This window comes from Nilaparvata lugens, chromosome 2 (assembly GCF_014356525.2).
Source record: "Nilaparvata lugens isolate BPH chromosome 2, ASM1435652v1, whole genome shotgun sequence".
Lineage (NCBI taxonomy): Eukaryota > Metazoa > Arthropoda > Insecta > Hemiptera > Delphacidae > Nilaparvata > Nilaparvata lugens.
In genome coordinates, this window is record NC_052505.1 from 46,965,277 (window position 1) to 46,988,730 (window position 23,454).

A 23,454-nucleotide genomic window follows, 5' to 3' on the forward strand; every position below is an offset into this window, starting at 1 on the left:
ATTGTCCTCTCGATCTGGAAATAATTTAGCTCTATTAGAATAATCATATAGAAAAATGACAGAAGTATTCGAGTTCAGAATCACTCTTTTCATCTCTCTTTTCAGAATCACATTGATCCTATATGAATACTGCTTGGTGTAATCCGTGTATTACAACAAAAAAGTATCTTTCGATGATTTATTCTAATTTGATTCACTGTAGTTGAAATATTCATTTCAATAATATAATATTTCAATCAATGTAACATGTAGATCAACTGAACATTTTCACAGAATTCAGACATTTTCACGAAACATTCTATTTCAGGTAAAAATTAATTGAATCCTCATTGACTATTAATAATTATTGAAATATTGACATTCGGGTTGAAGAAACGAGACGAGGCCTCACCTATTGTTATTGAATTTGGATATTTTCGGGGTTTTTGTTATAGCTTCCACTCCGAGGAATATTTTGGTGGTCCAGACTGGTTACTTAAAGGCAATTTCAGTTGTAAACCAGTGGTAGCATACAGTGATTGGATAGCCCAGATCGGTAGCGCGGTCCCGTCTTGTCTCTTTTACCCATGAGAGGAACCTACCGGTAATGCTTTGTTTTATCTTGTATACATCTCATGTTTGTATTTTTATCTAGTGATTCGTATAAATTATATAAACACGTTTTACTGAGCTTATAACGTCATTCGCTAATCATTTATTACATTGACTTGATTGTTGGATAGCTCTCACGTCAAAAGATTGGATGCATAATCCTGAAACTATTTATCATCATTATTACGGATTATGCTTGAGAAATATTTTGATGAACATGCTTTTAACTCACGTGCTGTTCACATATTCTCCCAGGCGGACCCACTCCCTCCCTCCCGAACTGCTGCAACATTCTCCCTCGTAGTCAATCAGCGATCCACACTTGTAGCCATAAAAACCAATTTCCGAAAAGATTGACTACATCTCAACTGCTCTCACATGATGGCAACTTGTATCTGTTTCAACATAAAAAAGACTGATTTTAATTTTGACGCATCTTCTCATCCCTTATCAAGAAATTAGTATACTGTAGAAAGGGGAGTAATAATACAAATCAAGAATGATTCACAATCATGAGCAACTACTTATATTCAACTGCTTTTATTGAAATTTTATCAAGTTAGTACTTGGTGTGTTGAAAGTGAGTCGCAGGATACACGTTCTCTCTCTCTCTCTCTTCTTGGTTATGTCGAGTGAGTAAACGTGTGTCAGTTCGGCTCCGTCTTCTAACAGATATTTCGTAGGGTTATACAGTTCAATTCACTTCAAATTATACATCTAGTTATTCAGTTTGTCGAGCTAAATTCAATAGTGAAATTATATTTTTGACTCACACTCTTTTTATTTATCTTGAAAAAACATTCCTAATTCTTCAGTCTACCTTCTCGACTGTAAAAGTGTAAATCCACCTAACAGTACACGATGGTTCGACTGAACAGAGGCACGCCGAAGAATGAGGTCAATGCTCCGAAGCCAGGGCCAGCTATTTCTGGATCACTGTCTGAAGAGACCCTCCGAATTATTTGATAGCAAATCGAGGAATCTGTGCATCATGCCGTTTCTATGGCTGTGAAGTCTATTTTTGAGGAACTTCAGGCATTGAAGGAGGAGAACAAACAGCTGCACGATAGAATTCGTGAGCTAGAGGTGTCTTGTCACCTGAAGGTCGACGACCTCGAGCAATACGGGCGCCGACATTCAATACGTATTTTTGGGATCCCGGAGAGCGACAAAGAAGACATGGACCTGCTGGCGCTTGATGTCTTCAACAAGAAGCTAAACGTGCCCGTGACTCTGGCGTATGTCAACCGCTCGCATCGCGTTGGAAGGCGTCAACCACCTCAACAAGGGCAAGCGAAACCCAAGGTTTGGTTTGAATCCTATTTATTAGGTAGGAAACAATGTGTATCTGTCGGTGACAAAAAGTCAACTTGGAAAAACGTTATGCATGTACCACAAGGTTCAATTTTAAACCCTCTCCTCTTCACTTTGTATGCTGATGACCTTTCTTCCATTATCAAATCCTCCAGTTTCCATACTTATGCAGACGACCTTCAAATCTATTCAAGCTGTCCCATAACAAAAATTAATGAAACAGTTGGAATAATGAATCAGGATATCAATTCGATAGTGGAATGGACAAGGAAAAAGGGCCTTAAGTTTAATCCCATCAAAACACAACCCATTATAATTGGATATTCTCGTCTTTTAAACAATATTGACCTTGAATCGATTCACAAAATTAGTGTAGACGGTAATGACATTCCTTACTGTAGCTCAGTTAAAAACTTGGGCATTATTATGAATAATACTCTTGACTGGTCAGAACAAGTGAACAAAACTTGTAAAAAGGTATTCTCAGCCATGCATGCATTGAAGAAAATGCACGATATCCTCCCTAAAAACATTAAATTATTATTGGTTCAATCTCTCATCTTCCCACATTTAATGTATTGTAATTCTGTTCTTAACGATATGCAAGTCACTCTGAATGATAAACTACAGCGTTTCCAAAATTATTGTCTATGTTTCGTCTACTCTCTCCAACGTCATGATCATATCACCCCAGCCCACATTGCTAGTTCAACATTAAAGCTTCTCGATCAGAGGCTTTTTCGAATAGTCAAGCTTGTTAGAGATATCTTGAAATACGGTAATCCGAACTATTTTAAAGATGATTTCAAATTTTTCTCTGGAGTTAGGAGACAAATACACTTCCTGTTTCTATCAGGTCTATCGAGAGCCGAGTGAGCTTCATCCTGACTTTAAAAAAACATATTTTGGAACAAATGACTGAAACTGTCCGGCCCTAGAACGATCACATGACAACCATCCCTCACCCATTCCACCAATATAAACCTTTAAACCATGTTATAGAACGAATTATAATTATATATATATATATATATATATATATATATATATATATATATATATATATATATATATATTATATAAACTCATGTTATTTCAATTATCCACTGCATACTGCTGTATATTACTGAAAGTGTTGATAACCCTGATCTACTTTCAGCCTACTTCATTTCATTAATCAATTATTTGATCTTATCTACCTATATAATTATTTTACTTTATCAATTTTTTTCTCTTTAATATTCATATTGATTAAAACTTTTACAATATTTCCATTAATAAATAAATCCTTAGTTTAAATAACGAAATTAACGTTTTGGTAGAGAGTTAGTGGGGAGGATATTTTAATATTCTTCCGAAGAATGGACATTGATATGTCTAAAGCTCCGCCAATTTATGTAGATGCATAACAATATGATTATTATCTATAGTTATTTTATTACAAATTGCTTTTTCATATCATATGCAGTTCAATAATTAATTTCTTAGTCTATATTATGTGAATTCATCTATAATTTTGCTGTATTGTAAGCTATTGTATATAAGTGTATAAGCCAGTATATATTGTAATCTACATAAATAAAGTACTCAATCAATCAATCTCTTGGTAGAGAGTTACTGGGAGGGGTATTGTTAATATTCTTTCCAAAGAATGGACATTGATATGTCTAAAGCTCCGCCAATTTATGTAGATGCATAACAATATGATTATTATCTATAGTTATTTTATTACAAATTGCTTTTTCATATCATATGCAGTTCAATAATTAATTTCTTAGTCTATATTATGTGAATTCATCTATAATTTTGCTGTATTGTAAGCTATTGTATATAAGTGTATAAGCCAGTATATATTGTAATCTACATAAATAAAGTACTCAATCAATCAATCTCTTGGTAGAGAGTTACTGGGAGGGGTATTGTTAATATTCTTTCCAAAGAATGGACATTGATATGTCCGAAGCTCTGCCAATTTTTGCAGATGCATTACAATATTATCTTGTATAGTTATTCCAAATCGATTTTCTCTTTAAATCATTGTACAGTTCAATAATTAATTTCTAAGTTTATGCTATGTAAACTCATCTAAGACTTTGCTGTATTGTAAGCTTTTGTATGAGTGTATAAGCCATTATATTATATTGTAATCTAAATAAATAAAGTACTCAATCAAATCAAATCGAATCTCTCTTTAATTTGAGTCCGGATACATAATGTTTTTAGTCCGAGTTTCTGTGCCGTGCTGTAAACATGTAACAGTGAATAAAATATATTTTTAAAAACACATTTTCTAGTTCAATTAACATAATTATTCGGTTCAATTAACACATCTGATTTCTGACGTAATTATTGCATCCGGTTCATCTTCAAACTTAGAAGAGATCATATCACTAACCTCTTTTTTCCAGCAACAACATGTGCCAAAGCTCAAACATATGAGGGAGTATAATCTATCTATCTATACTTATAAAATTATTATCTCACTGACTCACTGATTACGAGTTCTAGAAAACTACTGGACGGATTGCAACAAAACTTTAAATATAGCTTCCTTATAAGTCCTAGGTGCTCACTAAGAAATCTCTTGGCGATATTTTAGTATAGAACTATTAGGTTGGCACAAAGTTGAAGATTAAAATGCATTTATCGCGGAAAAATTGATTGAGCACTGCTATTTCAATCAGAGCTATTCCTGAGAATATTATATTATTATTTATTTTCCAGTCACTTCATAATGGCATCATTTATAGCCAAAACATGTCGTGTTGAATAATATTTTAAAAAGGGTTATCAGATTTATAAATATTAGAATATAAATATGAGAATAAATATTCTTATTTCCATCCCTGGGAGTATAGATAATTTGTATCTTTCATAAAACAAACTTTTATGACGGGAGTTCTATCAATTGATCCTATTCTATCAAGACTAATTTTCTTTGTATATCTGACAGATCGCGTGAACAGCTTAAAAAACAATTTCGTTGAAATTTTAATTATTAAGTATGATGAATGGAGGGTATTTTTAGAACTTCAGAAGTGACCGTTGTAGAATCTGTGTGCAAAGAATGAGGAAATTCGGCCAGAATTTAACTTGACGAAAGAAAGGGGTTATTCATAACGGCCAAATAGCTGTTGTTGCTTTTCCTAATGTAAAAATATCTCCCATAGAAGTAAGGCGCTTTTATCATGAATCAATTATTCCCAAACATTAGTTGTGTTACCAAAGAAAATAGAAGGTAGCTTTCGATAAGAATATGCATAACAGTTCGTTGATATTCATTTGAAATTGTCAGTGTACCTCATTAATAGCATCAATGCTCCCCATTCAAATAATGCTGACACATTGATGTAATCTCATTGAATGAAATCATAATCATTGAAGTCAATTATACTAAGCGAACAATTTCTGTTCAAATATGTGTGTTTGCGGATATGTATGTATGTCTGACGAATCTCGAAAACGACTCTAACATTTTTTTATTGAATCAGAAATAGAGTACGTTTACGATAAAAAATTATTCTGGAACAGGTCTCAACTCTGGGAAAAATCGCTGAAAGCTCTTTCAGAAAGGATTATTGGTCCCTCAATTAGCAGCTGATCTAAAAATGTTTCCATACTCTGTTGAAAACGTGAGGAAGAAAGTGTGAGCAAGTGAGAAAGATTATAATAGCTGTAGTTGAGTTACCAAATTTAGTGATCTTATTTTAAAACATTGCAGTATTCATGGAACATCTAGAAGAATAGGTACAGAAAGTGACCGGCTGATAGCAAAATAAATTTGAAATCGATCTCTCCAAATATATGGTAGTTGAATTGATGTTTATTGTGAGGTGATAGAAATTAGAAATGCGACTAATTTCTCCAGCTTCTATTGTATTGGTTCCTCTGTTGCTCTATGTTTCTACACAGCCATGGCCTTGAGAGAGCCAGGTGTCCTGTCTGTTAATTCCTAATCCGGACTAAATATCACGAGAACCAATCAGAGAAGCCTTCTATTAAAAAAAACCCTGCTCTGATTGGTTCTCATGGAATTCAATCATGATTGAAATTCAACAGGCTTTTGAGCTACTGGACCTGATATATTCATGTTTCAAAATCAGCTAAAAACTATATCGAAAAAAACATAATATTCCATCAGCTGGTCCTATTTCCTTTCATCCTAAACGAGCAATTTCTGTTAATATGTTTAGATGTTCAGATGTTTGGATGTTTAGATATTCAGATGTTTATATGTTTGTATTTCACCGGATCTCGAAAACGGATTTAACGATTCTCACGAAATTCATAGCATAGTAGGTTTATAATATAAAAATTCGTTTGCACTAGGTCTCGTCTCTGGGAAAACTCGCTGAAGGACATTGAAAGGATAAATATTTTCTATCCTTGGAAAAACAGCTGACAATAATTATCTCGTCGTCTGTTGATGATGGAAGTAAGTAAGCAAGTTCATGTGTGTGAGTGTGTGGGACTGTGTCAAAATTATGACTCAGCTGTTGAACTTTTGTAATCATTCAATCAGGTACTTAGTGCCGGTTGCAAAAAAGCCGGATCATTTCCAATCCTGATAAATTCCAGTAGATCCATCTTTTTGAAATGGTATTCTCTGATTTGGTTCACGCGAAATTAATCAGGATTAAAACTCAACCGGCCTTTGTGTAACCGGGTGAGGGAAACTTTTGCATTCCTCTAAGAATTAATCTTAATCTATTGTGATTAGATAGAACATTTCTCTATGAACTATGAATGATATTATAATTTCTTCTTTCGTAATAAATTTTTTAATGCTTTTGTACTTCAGAGCAAAGCTCGGTCCCCGATATTGCTGATGTCATTACATGACACAAGACAAACCTATTGATATTTATATTAATGAATCAAAAGAGTAGATATAAAATGGTGTCTCTGGGACAACATGCACCAGAATTCTCCAACTAACCTAACCCAACTTAGGAAAAAATTCTCAACCTAACCTAACCTAACAAGCCTAACCTAACCTAACATCAAGGTCAAGGTCATTAAGGTCAAGGTCAAGGTCAAGGTCGAAGTCAAGGTCAAGGTCAAGGTCAAGGTCAAGACTAATAGAAGTGAGACACTTTTCCCATGAATCAATTATTCCCAAACATTGATTGTTTGTTCTAAAAATATTGGAGAATATGCATAATAGTTCGTTGACTGTCAGTATTCCTCATTAATAGCATCAATGCTCCCCATTAAAACAATGCTGACACATTGATGTGAATCTTACTATAATTTGGTTACTTTAGATCTGATGAAGATAATAATGTTGATGATCGCTACTGTTTCAATTTTATTTCAATCATGTTTGACATTTTTGCTTTTGATGCCAGCTGTTACTATTTTGTGAAATAAGCTCTCATTGAATGAAATCATAATCATTGAAGTCAATTATACCATAGAGAAACAATAGCGTAAGTAGATATCCCATGGTATAGGGCGTTTATGTTGCAACTTTTACTGTTAACTCAAGCCGATTACTGTCGATTATTGTTGATTTTTACTGTTTTGACCGGGTAAGAGTGTATGAACGGCACAATATGAGAGACTACCAGCGTCATAAAGCTTCACAGGGAAGAACTATGTGGGCTATCGGCTTGAGATAACAGTAAAAGTTGCGACATAAACGCCCTATGCCATGGGATCTACTTATGCTATTGTTTCTCTATGATTATACTGAGAAAGCAATAGCTGTAGTTGAGTCAACAAATTTGGCGACCTAATTAATTCAAAACATAACAGTATTCATGGAATATCTGGAAGAATATATTCAGAAAGTGACCAGATTATAGCAAGATAAATTTAAAATCAATCTCTCCAAACATATGGTAGTTGAATGTAATGTTTATTGTGAGGTGATAGAAATGAGACTGATTTCTTCAGCTTCTGTTGTATTGGTTCCTCTGTTGCTCTATGTTTGTATGCAGCCATGGCCTTGAAAGAGCCAATCGCACTGTCTGTTAATTCATTATCCGGACCAATTACCAGAAGAACTAATTAGAGAAGCCTTCAATTGAAAAAAAAACCCTGCTCTGATTAATTCTCATGAAATTCAATCCTGATTGAAATTGAACAGGCTTTTGTGCTATTGGGCCTGATATTTTCATGTTTCAATATCAGCTAAAAAGTAAATAAAAAAAAAACATAATATTCCATCAGCTGCTCCTATTTCCTTTCTTGATGTCATTACATGACGCAAGACAAACCTATTGATATTGATAGATCACAATACTAAAGTTGTCAATCCTATTATATTAATTTGAGCAATTTCTGTATATGGTTATATGGTTATGTATGTCCAATGGATCTCCAAAACAGCTCTAAAGATTTTCATGAAATTTGGAACATAGTAGGTTTATGATATGAAAAATCGATTGCACTAGGTCTCATCCCTGGAAAACTCGCTAACTCGCTGAAGAACATGAAAAGGATGATAATTATTCATTCTTGGAAAAACAGATGATAATTCTGTTGTCTGTCGATAACAGAAAATGTGAGTGCCTGTGTAGGAGAGAGATAGAATCATGTCCAGCTATTGAATCTAAAAATTTTAATCGACTTGATCAAAATAATCTGATTTGTTGACATGATATGGTATATCAACCTAAAATAGAGTATATCATAATTTTCAAAGTTAATCATTATTTCACAGTTTCAAGTGATTAGTGAGTGTTTTTTGTTATTCAATTTGGTTTGTAAACAATCTAAATCGAAACTTTTCTGTTTTCAAATGTTTGGATTAAAATTGGATCTGAATTCAAGTGTATGGGACATTACCTACTTTTTGGACTATTTATACTGTAGAAATCGAAATTCGGAGAAGAAACAGTTTTGGGCTGTGCCTGTTAGTCCTTCCACAATCATTTTAAATAATTGTGTTCTGTTTATCAATAAATAAACAACAAGCAAAGCTCGGTGCCCCTATATTTTAGATAGAAATTAAATTATGTTGTGTCATATGTTAGTTTACATCCAAATTTTCATCCCTAAGCTTTTGGTTTCAAGCTAAGATCAAAGAAAGAAATCATATAATGGAATTCAATAATCAAAGTGATTGAATAAACTCTATTCAGATTTATGCAAATTCATCCCACTTTATCATGATAGTAAAGCTTAGGACATAAGGAATCAGCCACAATAAATGTTATTCTAACTATTATGAATAGACTCTTTTGTATGAATGGACTTCCATGAAAGAAAGAATCAGTGGATTGGCTGCTTTCACACTTTTGTATAAGTGGAACAAAAATTAAGTGTCATGCCATGCCAAAAATTTTAGAATAGCAAGAGATCCATGGATACGAGAGTCATAAAATTACGAATCAACTTAATTTGGAATTCAATCTTCAATTGCATCAAGCAAAAGCAAAAATAACATGATCACTGCTAATTTGATAACTGTCAACAAGAAATATTAATTGCCAATGGATAAAGTCGAGGTCGACTCTTAAGCCCTGCCCAATATTCCACAAAATTCGCTGCAATTGGACTACTATTCTACAGAGCAGTCCCAACACATCAATGATTATTCAAATGATTTGACTCAATAATTCTCATGTCAAGTTGTGGCCTAACCTCAAAAACGATTATAACAATTTTGATAGAATTTAGATTATAAATGTTACACAAAAATAATCTTATCTTTTAATTCCCGTAGCGAAGCACAGGTGCCCCGCTAGTATATTGTAATATTATGTATTTTTTGGAAGGATAAATTTCAATTCCAAAAACCACGATATTGTTATTCGACATCTATAATCTCTCTCAAATTGTAACTTGAATGATTTCTTGTGTTCCAGATATCAAATCAGTAGCAAATAGTCCTGGTAGCAAATAGGTTTTGATGGTAGCAAATAGGGCTGGAGGCAAATTTCAAACTCCTAAACAGCAAAAGATCTTCATTCTTCGTTATTTTGAACTTTTTGATTAGTTTGTAGCGAACAAGAGATATGCCTTTCAGCCTGGTTTATTTGTCCGGGTGCTTTTGCAGCCACTGTTTCAGAAGAATTAGGGGTTTCAGAGTGAAATGGAAACGGATAAGGATCGAGGCAATGGAGTGAGAAACGAGAGGATAGTGGCTCAGAGATTGGCAATGAAGTCGGTGCTTGAGTTGCTCTCTTGGAATCAGATTTTTAGAAGGGGTGAGGGCGTAGCACCAAAATGGGAAGATAAAAAACTTTGAACTCCGATGCGGAGATATATGTTCTCTGAGGAAAAGTTAGACTGTGCTGCACCCTTTCGCTTCCGAGTCAGTTCAACTCCTGGTCCAATTTTGATTGTTCCTTCCAACAAGAAATTCATTCATCAGCCTCAACATTGTAATTAATCATTGAGTAGACAGACAATAATAATAATTATCATTCGGGATAGTAATAATGATAATCGGGAAATATAATTCTGGAAATTTTATTTCATTTTATACCTTTCTGTTGATGCCTGTGTGTTTTTGAAACCCTTCTATTTTATAAATCTGAAATATATGAGATATATGAGATATCATAATATGATAGTAAATCTACTTAGAATACTTAATTACGAATAAATTTTGGATAGACATTATTTTCAAATTTACATACAAAGGAAAAGAACTCTCTCTTACATTTTCAAACATTATCAATCTTATATAATGATTCTGGGTTATTCTTAACCTATTAATAATAGTTTTAAAAGTTCCACCCCAACATACCAAACTATACTGTAATTGAGAGTGTATGAGAGCATAATACAATGTTTTCATTAGCTGCTCATCGCAGATGCATCTCAGGAAGTAGAACTTTCTTATTGCTCTTCTAAAATTTACATGCAAATTTTGAATGTGAATTTTCCATGACATTTTCTCATCATAAGTTAAACCCAAGTACTTGAATGACTTGACCTTTTCAATTTCTTCACAGTCACAATTATCACGATTGTCACAATTTTGTGTATGATACATAATTGGGCCTGCAAAATCGAATGCCTTGAAATCTAAATTGATATATTTTGTCTTTGCAACGTTTACTCTCATTCTATTTATTGTGCACCACTCTTGAAGGATTTTCAAGTCATAGATAATACTATTTTGTACAGTCTCTTTATTTTTATTGGAATAAAAAAAGGCAATATCGACAGCAAAAGCCTGAATGTGACCATGAAGGTTTTTTGTAAGCAAATCGTTGATAAATAAAATAAATAAAATGAATAAAATAGCAGAGGATACGGATCCCTGAGGTACCCCGACAGTGACTGGAAGAGGCTCGCTGAGGCAGTTGCCCACTCTCACCCGCTGATCCTTACCAGTCAGGAAGATGCGGAACCACCGCAACGCTAATCCCCTTATCCCAGCCGCTTCGAGCTTCATCAATAAAATTTCATGATTAATAAGATCAAAAGCTTTTGTAAAATCTACAAATAGCCCGGTTGTTCTATTGCCATTATTGAAACTAGAATAAATTAAGTTGGAAAAATTGAAAAGAGCATCTTCTGTCGATTTTCGTCGTTGAAAACCATATTGGCTTTGGGAGAAAAATTCAATTTATTGAGATAATTAGCTAAACGCTTGATCATTAATTTTTCTAGAATTTTTGAAAAAACAGATAGTAGAGTAATAGGTCTATTATTATTCAATTTCAAAGAGTTGATTTTCTTATAGATTGGTGTGACAATACTTAGCTTTAATAAGTCAGGGAAAATTCCATCGTCAAAACTCAGGTTAAAAATATAGGTGAGGACGGGTGCAATATAAGGGGCGATCTTCTTAATCAAAAGCACGTTAAAGCTATCAAAACCAGATGACTTTTTATTTTTTAAACTGCATATCGTTATCAATATTTCGTCGATAGTTGTTGGCTCTATAAAGAAAGATTGACAGTGGTGATGCAGACCCAGGCCGAGAGAAGAAGGTGCGATATTATCAGGCTGTACAACATTCATGAGATAATTATTAACTTTATCAGCTACGCTTTGCGGTTCACAGTCTAATTCTCCGTTTTCCAACTCAACCTTATCAAATTTATTATTTCGGCATTCACCAGTTAAGCTGTTTATAAGTCTCTATTGCTTTCCTAGGTCGCCATCAGCACAACGAATACTATTAGAATAATAACGTTTTTTAATGTAATCAAATTCAACTTTAAGTCTATCATAAAAATTTGTATAATAAGACATGAAAGCTAAATCATATGATCTTTTCTTTACTAGTGCATACAGTTCCTTCCTTTTCTCTATTTTCCTTAATAGGCTAATCGTCATCCAAGGGCTTAGGTTCTTAGCTCTAGCGAGCTTTCTATTAGAGATAGTTTAATTTAAATTCTATTAGAAAGTTTTCAAATTGTTTTATTTGAAAAGCGGAAACTGTGGTACGGGAAATCTTTATTACAATATGAGAAGCGTTAACCAGCTACTATGTAGGACACCAAAGGTGAGCAGGGAAATTTTTAGGCACTCTCGTTTATGTACTTAGGACCTTATATTTACGATAAATTGCCAATTGAATTGAGAAGGTGTGATTCCTATATTATCTTTTGTGAGAGAGCAAAGAGCTGGGAGTGCATGTTGAGCTAGCATTGTTCAACGGCACCATTCTCATAAAAATATTATTATTCAATTGAATCACTATTCCACTAAGGCATGTACGGTATTATATTAATTACATTATTTATTACATTTGAATGCATTTCATTTATTCCAGTTTTTGGTTTTCTGGGCTGTTTCAATTCATTTGTTTTTTATATCATGCGCTACAGGCAGTAGTTTCAGTATTGTTTTAGCAATCTTAATCACCTAGACTAGACTCACAGCTTTTATTTTTATTTTTTTTCATACAAGTTTATTTTTATTTTTATTATTTATTATTTAGGTTGATAATGTTTTTACCTTGTTAATAAATTATACTTTGATTATCTGATCACACAACTGGATACGTGATCAGTATAATTTCCAAGATACTTTTTAATTTCTACTTTTGTAATTTGTAATTTGTAATTTGAGAATGAATTCATCTATTCATTCATTCATTCATTCATTCAATATGACAACTCAATTCATGAATATATTTTGTAAGGTATCAAAATCTGATGGATGAATAAAATCCCTACTTGAAAGAAATTTATAGGTCTAAGTGGAATAATAGGCTAATATCGCCAAATGCGATAACGTTTTTAAAGATTAGATAGTATCAGGTATCATGGCTAAATTTATAACGGCCGAATAGAAATGGGAATAATTTGCTACTTATATTATAGACTATTATATAAAGTATTGAAAATTTGAGGTTAGGCATAAAATATCTATTGATCGGCGACATAATGATCGATTGAGTCGCATAACTTAAAATCTAGCCAGACACCTTGGCAGAAATTTATTGTAATTAAATGGTATGCAACTAGAGGAATTAAAAATGCACATGGCTAATTGTTATAGAGTGAGAAACAACCTATAATCATTAGAAAATTGTATTGCATGTAGAAAATGTACTAAAAACCCAAGATAGAAATAAATTAATGTATTAAGGAATTAGGAGGTTCGTAGGCCCATGTATACTGTAACAAATTTGCATGAACCAATCAAATGGTAGCAATTGATGGGCGGTAATAGTGAGCCGATTCAAATATATTTGTATATATTTCTATAAATGATAAGAGTTTATGAATTATTGTTGTTCAGTTTATGTATTGGATATGGCCCAAAGACAGATATAATGTCAGATGGGTGACAAGTAATAATTTAATAGATTGGCACGAACTATTTGAGCCTTGAATGGCGTAGTAACGAATTATTTAAATTTTATGCAAATTTGCAAGTCGGAAATGAAAATTGTGAAAAAGAAAGTAGAACTTGCCCACTTGCCTGCCAACCACTATCATGGAATGTCACCAAAATTTATAGAGCACAATATCTTTCACTGTACATTCATAATGACTTAAAGTTTAATCAAATTATTAATTTTCCATAAGACTTTGTGATGCTATAGTAAAGTGAAAGTCATTCAAATATTTTTTAATCCCTTGGAAGAGACGATTTCGGCCACCAATAATCCAGGATAACCAGGAATTCGGATCACCATCAGCAACTTATAAAAAATCCAGCACGTGAGTGATAAATAGTTGAAATAAGAATAGGGCGCCCTCAGTGCTTCGATTGAAATAAGAAATAAAAGCTAGCTCGTCAGAAAGGTTTTAAAAAATCAAGAAATCAATAAAAATACTTGCGCAAGTCTTAAAAATGGTATAAGAAATATTTTATTGAATAGGAATGAGTCAATTTATATATCAAAGGATACACCAATTAAAAGAATATCAAGTTCTAAGCTAATAATACTAATGTTCACATGATCATTGATTTTATAATATAATTTGTGATAATATAATGTGGCTCTGGTTCATTGGATAAATTGATTTGTCTATTTCCATCAGGTGCCGAATCTTGCACCTTATTTTTATTGGAAACTGTAGAAATTATTATATATTTAATTGTTGATTTATCAATTTATCATGCTCTGATTTGGGAAGTTAATATATAAAGTAGGATTATCCAAATCGACAAGCAACAGCAAGTTGATGTCAGGACTGCGTGCAGACAAATGCATATGATCAATGAAGTGAAAGGCACATAGTGAATTTTCGTGCTATAGAACTGGAAAATAGTACTGATCTGTGATATTTTATTTGATTTCGTTTCTTGTTTCATTGTATATTTTGTTGCTCTATATATTTTCTATATTAATTTAACTTTGAGATTATTTGTTAAATATATGTATCAAATTTTTCATGGTGTACCATTCATTTTATTCCCCAATACCATGGGATCAGTTCTAGTCGAGACGCCGATGAGTGAACATCGTTATCGGTTCGCTCTAGCCTAGGTCTCCAGCCTGGCGTGCCGGTCGTTGTAATACGTTATCATGTACTCATATAACGAGTGTTTATACTAAAAGTTGAATCGTGATCTACTTTTTATTACTATTAAGCGTGTATAGTGTGGTCAGTGACTATCAGAATATACAAACAACTTCTACGATGGGGTCTTGTTCCAAGTGTGCAAACAAAATCAAACATCAAAAAGATAGGCTTACGTGCTCAACCTGTAAATCAACTTTCCATATAAAATGTGTTAAAGTTGACTTCACGAAACTCGATAAGGATACGTGGAAATGCAACTCTTGTTTGGGTGAAGACTCGTCTGATTCCAGCCACAGTGATTCGCCGTTATCACAATCTAAAGACGCAATCCTTGCGTCCATAGCCAGTATGCGGACAAACATGGAAAAGCAGATAGGTGGAGTGGCCACTAATGTAACTGACATTAAGAATGAACTAGTAGGTGTCAATAGCGCTATCAACAAAATGCAGGACACTCTCGCACTGCTTGCATCTGATAATGAATCACATAAGTCGGAGTTTTTGAAAATTAGGGAAGAAAATGACAAGCTGAAAAAGACTGTTCATCTTCTTGATGACAAAATCAAAGATATGGAACAGTTTAGCAGAAAAGACAACATAGAAATTACAGGTGTTCCGTACAACCTAGGTGAAGATTTATATGGTTTGTTGGACAGAATCGCTGCCGTTATTGATGTCAACTACAACATAAACTTTATTTCAACCGTGCACCGCTTAGGCGTGACTAACGAACGTCCCAATCCACCTATAATTGTCAAGTTCATATCTAGAGACTACAAGTCTTCGTGGATAGGAGCTGCACGGGCCAATCGCAAGAAACTGACAGCTGCTTCGCTATCCATCAACTGGCCCCCAACCTCTGTGTACGTCAACGAGCATCTTTCCCCAACCAACAAATTCATCCTGGGAAACGCGAAACGTCTCGTCCGCGAGAAAAAACTTGCAGCTGCATGGACAAGGGATTGCAGAATATACGTCAAGAAGTCTGCAGAGTCTGGTGCACCAATCACGCTGATCAAAACTATTCAGCAGATGGAGAACATCACGACAGATGCGTCGGTCAACGTCAGCGTCGACGCCTCGGGCTGAGGATGAGTACAACAATTATAATTTCTATACAATTAAACTGTGACTGGACTTTGGATTATGTTAAACTCTCACCTAGGATAAGAACTCTATTTGTTTTTTTTTCATCCTTCAAGTTATGAACTCAAATATCTAGGTTTTATTCTGATAGTCTAATTATTATATATATATATATATGTATGTATGTATGTATGTATGTATATGTATATATATATATATTCTAATATCTATAATCATCTTAATATCTTCAACTCTATGACATTTTTTATAACAAAATAGAAGTGAATCACCCAGTTATTAGGCTACACTATAAGTACATTAATATAGAAAAGCTACTTTTGAATGAAGAGAGTTGTTTCTACTTAGTTGTTGCGACTACTAAATAGCGGCAATCTGAGAATCGTAGATTGGAGAAGATACGGAACCAGACGTGGTTTGTTTTTCCGAACTTGAATTTACTAAAATATACGATATTATGATCTTATAAGGGACCTTCAATTTTCCAATGTTCGCAATATTCACACAATTCTAGGTCATAGTAATTGCATTATTGTCGATATTCCTCTTTATACTATCATCAAGAAGTGTAGCGCCAACTATCTATGGCAGACAGATACAATATTTATATCAACCTCTCATGAATAGTTTCCCACGTTCCTACAGTAGAATTACTCAAAGTAATTCTGAGCCCAGTAGGCAATTTAGCTTCAATAATACAAATACAGCATATGCAGCATATGCAGCTTATGCAGGTATGTATGTGTATATATATATGTATGTATATGTATATGTATATATATATGTATGTACGGTATATGTATTCGTATGTGGCCTGCAGTTGAACGCTCTCACACTGCTGTTATATAGTTGGTGACTTGATTATAAAACGCTTAGTTAGGATGTAAATATCATATCATTGTGTGAATGAATGAATAGCAATGTAAGCACTTACTGGTGCTACCCAGAGAGTAGCTCTCTCTTTCTATCCTCACTGGTGCTACCACAGCTCAATTAAGATTACTAAGCTTACTGTGTTTCACCAATATTGTAGGTTCAAATTCCACAAATGGATGAATTAATAACCATGAATAATATCGTAATGCCATTAGTTTCTGATAGGCTATACATATTTTTTTTTTCTATGCCACACATATATAATACCAAACTTGTCTTAAACTTATGCATCGTAAATTTGTTTATCTTAACATAGGTCATAGCTGAAATTATGATTGTTTACGTTGTTATGAATAGGTAAACATTTTATTTTAATTATTTTATTCACAATCACAATCATAATTAAAATATGATTGGGAAAAGACAACAGGCATAGCCCAAAACTGTCTTCTCCCAAATTTTTTACAAATAAAAGTCTCCAAAAAGGAGGTTAGATTCCACTTTTCACTTCAAAAAGTCCAATTTACACTTCAAAACTAATGCCTAAACTAAAAATTTTAAATTTTGATATTTTAAAACTAATTAACATAGTCGAACTTAGTCTCTGTTGTGCAATGCAAGATGCATTGAAATTGCTTCAGAGTCAAGTTTGCAATCTGTGCTTGGGCTTTATTTTATCAGACCGCTGACCTATTCAAGCCTTCACTCTTTTTTGTTCAACATAATTTTCTTTTCATCTATGGGTTATTGTCATCTAAAAGAAAAACATAAAAATAGTAGTAACGCTTTTCTTCCTCTCCTGCTTTAACATGTTAAATTAGTGAAACGAAATAGTTACATTTCTACTATAATAATTACTATAAATAACGGCTGTCACGTTGGGATGCCGATCATAAGGCACTAGAAGGTGGATGATAAGAGAATCGTTTGATGAACTTGATGTATCTCTAATAAGATGCACAGAGTGTGCTGATATATTTGACTTTCATGGTAAATTTAGTAATAGAGATTCTATGGGAAACGGCAGTGGCATGGGCTTCTCGGTCATTCATCAGAACATACGTAGTTATAGACGTAACTTTGACGAATTTTCAACAGTATTACAGGGATTAGGGCATAAGTTTAACTGCATAATATTAACTGAGGCATGGCTTAACGACGACAGCCATCCAATTAACATTTCAGGTTACCATTCTTTTAGATCATTCAATAATCTGAACCAGAGCGATGGGTTGGTGGTCTACATCGATGAAGGACTTCCAGTCACTTGCAATGAACTGGTACTGGGCGGTCTGGCCACCTGTCTCTCTCTCACCTTTACCTGGGCGGGGGCGGCATGCGAAATTCTAGCTGTCTACCGCAGCCCCAGCACTAATCTAACTACATTCATAAACGCGTTAAACGTATATTGCAATGAACAATCGCCAGGTGTCGTCCGAATTCTGGCAGGTGATTTCAATTGCGATACGTTGAATGTTGCCCCTGGCTCTGTTGAGGAGCATTATATCGATATTTTGAGTGACGCAGGATTTGTGCCCTGTATTGACAAGGTTACACGGCCGGCCAGCGGAACCTGTATTGACCACTTTTTTGTCAAGCTTCCGCGTTTCTTCAATGCATCTTCTGTTATTCTGCAGTCCTCGGTTACCGATCACTATGCTATTTGCTTGAATATATTATCGACAAAAACTCATAAGCCGCCTAATACAGATAGAGTCATTATTAAAACAGACTGGAAAAAGGTGAGGAACACACTTTCTAGTCACAATTGGAATAGAGTCATTGAACAAAACAACGTTGACAATGCAACAGATATTTTCATTGAATCGGTACAAAACATAATTGCCGAAAAATCACATGAAGTAAAAGTTTCATCTAGAAATACTCAACTCAAACCATGGATAACTGCTGGACTAGTAAATTCTATTCGACATCGTGATAAACTCAGAAAAAAACTCAATAGACAACCATTTAACTATCTCCTTAGAAATGAGTTTACTCAATATAGAAATATGCTACATTCAGCAATCAAGCGAGCCAAGTATAACTATTACAAAAACAAAGTTGAAGAAGCGACTGGTAACCCTAGAAAATTTTGGTCGGTTATAAACGAAATCTCAGGTCGTATAGATAATAGTAAATCATTCCCCGTTAGTGCATTCTCCCGCCCTGGTGAAGTCATCGACTCTCAAAAAACTAAAGAAATTGCCAACCAATTTAATCAATATTTTGCCAAAGTTGGGACAAACCTAGCAAATTCTATAATAACCCAGGATGCACCAGTAGTGAGAGATGATGAACATGCTGCGGACTCTGAATTTCAACTGCAACCGGTCTCAAGGCAGGAATTGGAGGAGGTAGTGAAGAGTTTGAAAGGGCGATCAGCTCCAGGTTGTGATGGAATCCCTACTAGAGTGATTAAAAACAATATTGACATATTAATACATCCTATCCTACATATAGTCAATTTAAGCATTCTGGTTGGACACTTTCCTTGCGCTCTCAAAACAGCCAGAGTAATACCTATTTATAAATCAGGCCCCAAAGGCATATTCTCCAATTACAGACCTATTTCTTTGTTGGCAACATTATCTAAAATAATCGAAAAGTGTATAAAAATACAACTGACTAAGTATTTAAACGAGTACAATCTCATCTCCAACTCACAGTATGGTTTTCAAAAGTCCAAAAATACATCTGATACTCTTTTCAATATGTCTAGGGCTATCTCAAGTAGTATTAAATCAAGAAGAAAAGTACTGATAACCTTTTTGGACTTGGCAAAAGCCTTTGATACAGTTGACAGGAGAATTTTAATAAAAAAACTTGAATCATTGGGGATAAAAAATATCTCTCTCCGATGGTTTAAGAGTTACTTTCACAATCGACAGCAATCAGTTTGCATAAATGGTGAAAATAGTGATAAAGAGAATGTTGAGTATGGGGTAGTCCAGGGAAGCACCCTTGGGCCACTGCTATTCCTAATCTATATCAACAATCTGTCAAAATTAGTAGTTGAAGGTGAGTTGTATCTGTTTGCTGATGACACAGCACTAGTGTCTACTGGGAGCACTTGGGAGGAGGCCTACATGAGTGCTTCAATTGATTTGTCAAAAATAAAGAACTGGTTTGATCACAATAGCCTTACAGTAAATGTGGAAAAAACGAAGTTTATGCCAATAGTTACAAGAAATCAAGCTGATCCAGGCTCTCTAATACTAACGATGCATTCTTGTAATAATCCCAGGTCTGCTGGATGTAATTGTAGTATGATTGAGCGCGTTGATCATTACAAATACCTGGGCGTTGTCTTGGATTCCAAGATGAGTTGGGTACAACATGTCCAGTGTGCTAAGAATAGGCTCAGAAAGCTGCTTCACGCATTTTCAGAGCTTAGTAATGTTCTGAGTGTGGATCAGTGCAAAGTAGTTTACTTTGCCTATGTCCAATCTATAATACTATATGGAATTCTAGCTTGGGGAGGGGCTTCCTCCTCAGTCATTGAGCCTCTCGCAGTCACCCAAAGATCAATTATAAAAACAATTTTAAAGAGAGACTTTAGATACCCAACAAGACAATTGTTTATCGAATTTCCCGTACTGAATGTTAGACAACTTTTTATTAAATCCTTGTTGATCCACATAAAAAAATACAAAACTGAACTTCTGGGAGAAACAGTTAACCATAGCTACTCAACTCGCCACAGATCCAATTACAGCTTTGAGATACCTCAGCTGACTCACGGCTCTGAATTGACAAATCCTTCATACCTGGCCCATGTCTTGTACAGAAATGTGCCAGGGGTGATTAGGGAAGCAGAGGCATTTAGTTTGGTAGTGTTTAGGAAGAGGGTGGACAGGTGGCTGTACCAGATTGGTTGGGAAGCTTCAGAAGAACTACTCCAATCTCGTTATGCTTGGTGACCAACACGACTTCAAGGTTTCCAGACAATTGATTGGTATTTATTTTATCATTGATATAACCGATTTGACTGTTTTGCCTTTCTGGTTTATGCTTTTTTTTCATTCTCTCTTCTGAGAATTTCTGGAATCCCTGCCACTGCGGTCTTCAAAAAAATATTGTTATTTCTTCTTTATTTATTCTTTTATCAATCAAGGTATTAAGTATACTTATTCCTACATACTCATTCTTAAATATACATCAGCACATATATTATCTATTTTATAATCAGAATATGAATTCAGGGCTACTTCCTTGTATTTATAAAATAGAATTATAGTACCCTTTAAAATTCATAGAATGATAAAACAAGAATACAAATTGTAACTATTAGTTTCGGTGATCACACCATGAATATTATATATTTGATAATGATACATTGGTTGATGATGAATAGTATCTTTCGCTCTCAACACAAACCCTGATAAATGTTATCTAGTGTGACTCACTTGAAACTGTCAGTATTCCATGTAAATGGAGGTTGGAGAAACAAGACGGGGCCGCGCTACCTGTACACTGGGCTATTGTTCCAAAAAGATTCATTCCTCTATTGTCCACTGATTCCGCTTCATTGCCCTCATTAGAAACCCCGTGTGGTATCTTGAAGGCTCTTCTAGCTGGTAGCAGCAACTTATCTATTACTATGTACCTTATATACAGAGTGATTCATAATGATGGTGAAATATTTTAATACGTGATAGTAGAGGTAAAAATAAGAAAAAAAGTTCATATAAACATATATCCATAAACGCTTCAATAGCGAGCTATACAGGGTGAAAGATTTCGTTTGAAATTCAGTTCCTCTGGTGAAATACACCGATGCTGAATTGTTTGGGGACTAGTTTTTGAAAAACTTATGCTGGATTCATATGAAAAATATCTAAAAAATTGAATAGAACTAGTCTTGGAGCTGTAGTGAGAGTAGTTTTTGAGAAAAAAGTTGAAATATGCAAAAAATCTAAGTAGAAAAACACAGACTTCTACGTTTGATGCCCAATAACTTTCTTTAATGACCAGTAAACAAATAATTCCTCCCCAATTTAATTCTGAAAAGAATGATGTAAGCTGTGTAAACTGAATTCAAATGAAAGTTGAATAAAATGTATTCTTATGTAATACATTACACCACAAAAATTTGCTGTTTTATGAGGAGAGAACTAATACTCATAGGTTGTAGCTGATTGCAAATAAAACATGGATTTTAATAACAGCTGTTCCAAAACAGCTGATATATCATATTTTAAATAAGAAAATATTTAAAAGAAATTATCAGCTGAAAATTATTTTCAGAAATATTTTAGCTCACTGTTGAACAAAAAAAAAAAAAAACTGTAAGTTAGGCCTACTGTAACCGCGCTGTGTTTTTTGTTTAATCTATTAACCAGTTATTCGTAACCATTCCACTTTGCTTTTGTGTTAAGTGTCAACTTTTTAAAAAATTACTTATCTTATTCTTAGGTAATCTTAGACATTATTCATACTCCGAATTAGCTGACATGCATTTAATGTATGGAATGGGACAGTACTGTAATAGTACTGAAGCAAGAAGTTTGTATCAAGAGAACTTTCCTAACCTATAGTATGTCTAAATTCAAGGTTTTTTGTCACTATTCATCAACGTCTGTCTAGAACAGATTCTTTGATATCCAAAGAGCACATTTATGCAGGCAGACACCGATCTACTATGACTGTTGAGTTAGAAGAACAAGTTCTTAACGAAATTTATGAACATCCAGAGAAGAGCACGAGAGAATTGTCAGTGCAGTTTAATGTCAATCAATCTAATATTTGGAGGATACCAAAAGAGCAACAATAACATCCATACCACCTCCATAAAGTTCAAACTCTATTGCCACGAGACTGTATTCCTGGTGCTGGTATTTGCCGATGGTTTTTAGAAAAACTTGTTAACCCAAACTTTTCAACAACCGTTTTATTTACTGACGAAACATACTTTACAAGAACAGCTATCGTTAACGTCCACAACCAACATATTTGGGCAGCTGAGAATCCTCATGCCATCAATCCTAATCTTCCACAACATCAGTTTTCAGTAAACATTTGGGCAGAAATCATAAGAGATCATCTACTTCTGTTCGAGCTTCCTCCCAGGCTTAATGGCATAATCTACAAGTCTTTTGGTATAAGTTTAATGTCATTTAGATATGCTACTTTCATTTAAAAAAAACTTTTTATAAAAAACCGAATATTTTATTTGCAATCAGCTACAACTTATGAGTTATTAGTTCTCTCCTCATAAAACGGCAATTTTTTGTGGTGTAATGTACTACATAAGAATACATTTTATTCAACTTTCATCTGAATTTAGCTTACACAGCTTACATAATTCTTTTCAGAATTTATTTGTTTACCGGTCATTAAATAAATTTATTGGGCATCAAACGTAGAAGTCTGTGTTTTTCTACTTAGATTTTTTGCATATTTCAACTTTTTTCTCAAAAACTACTCACACTACAGCTTCCAGACTAGTTTTATTCAATTTTTCAAATATTTTTCCATATGAATCCAGCATAAGTTTTTCAAAAACTAGTCGCCAAACAATTCAGCATCGGTGTATTTCACAAGAGGAACTGAATTCCGGGCGAAATCTTTCACCCTGTATAGCTCGCTAATGAAGCGTTTATTGATATATGTTTTTGGATATATGAACTTTTTTTCTTATTTTTACCTCTACTATGAAGTATTAAAATAT

The 23,454-nt window shown here is 34.0% G+C and overlaps 1 protein-coding gene across 4 annotated transcripts in view; it reads left to right on the forward strand.

Moving 5' to 3' along the window:
• Positions 1 to 23,454, forward strand: part of LOC111052995 (neural cell adhesion molecule 1) — a 522,721-nt gene that overhangs the window by 326,282 nt on the left and 172,985 nt on the right. The window lies entirely within an intron of this gene.